The sequence below is a fragment of the Corvus brachyrhynchos genome, unplaced genomic scaffold (genome assembly GCF_000691975.1).
Source record: "Corvus brachyrhynchos isolate BGI_N302 unplaced genomic scaffold, ASM69197v1 scaffold365, whole genome shotgun sequence".
NCBI classification, from domain to species: domain Eukaryota; kingdom Metazoa; phylum Chordata; class Aves; order Passeriformes; family Corvidae; genus Corvus; species Corvus brachyrhynchos.
In genome coordinates this window covers 833,652-834,736 of record NW_008239544.1, presented here as the reverse complement: position 1 = coordinate 834,736, position 1,085 = coordinate 833,652, and positions in this window count along the sequence as shown.

Sequence of the window (1,085 nt, the reverse complement as noted above, 5' to 3'; positions counted from 1 at the left end):
GGGTGGATGGTTTTGGCTTGAAAAGTGGGATTCTGGGTGCTTGGGTGCGTGGAGAGCCTGGCTGTGGGTGCAGATGTCTCGTGTGGAGCTGTGCTGTCACTGCCACGCTGCGGGAGGGGACTGGGGGGGCTTGGGGCCTGCTGGGAGTTGGTGCCCGTGGAGCATCTGCCCAGCAGCGCTGGCATTCCGGGGATGTGGGTGCAGGCAGTGTGCTCAGAAAGCAAAGCACATCGGGATGTACCTGAGCATGATGCCATCTGCTTTACTGGAACTGTGCTGGTGGGAGGTGTCCCAGCTGGGCCAGGGGCACGGGACCTGTCTCAGGATGCCCGTGGGGAAGGTGGGGATGACCTGCAGGGGCTCCCCAGGACTGGAGCCGGCTGAACCTGGGTTCCTTTACAAATTGTGCAGAGAGTTTAATTAATTGGATTCACTTTTAAAGAGCTTTGTTAGTGCAGATGAGTGCCGGGTGTGGATTGCTCCCTGCTAGGCTGGCTCCCCAAAATGAGCATCCAGGACACCCTGGTGGTGGGTGGGCAGCATCCCTCCAGCATCATCATGGAATGATGGAATGGTTTGGGTTGAGAGGGACCTTAAAATTCATCCAGTTCCACTGCTATGGGCAGGGACACCTTCCACTGTCCCAGGCTGCTCCAAGCCCCATTGTCCAGCCTGGCCTGGGACACCGACAGGGATCCAGGGGCACAGCCCCAGCTGCTCTGGGCACCCTGTGCCAGGGCCTCCCCACACTCCCAGGGAAGAAATCCTTCCCAATATCCCACCTAAACCCACCTTCAGCGTCCCACAGCTGCTCTCCTTACTCCTGCTCCAAGTGCAACTGGGAATGAGCCACCTCCAAGCTGCCCGCTATCAGCTTTTCCCGATGTCACCACGGCCCCAGGGAGGAGATGAGGATGGGTGCGGGGGAGGAGGGAGCTGATCTCTGGGAAGGGATGAGGATGGGTGCGGGGGAGGAGGGAGCTGCCGGTGCCGTGAGGTCCCACCAGCTCTGCCGGGCTGCTGCACTGTCTGGCGCTGCTGCCCGGCCTCAGGCCCTGCACGCTTCCAAACCTGCTCCAGCTGGG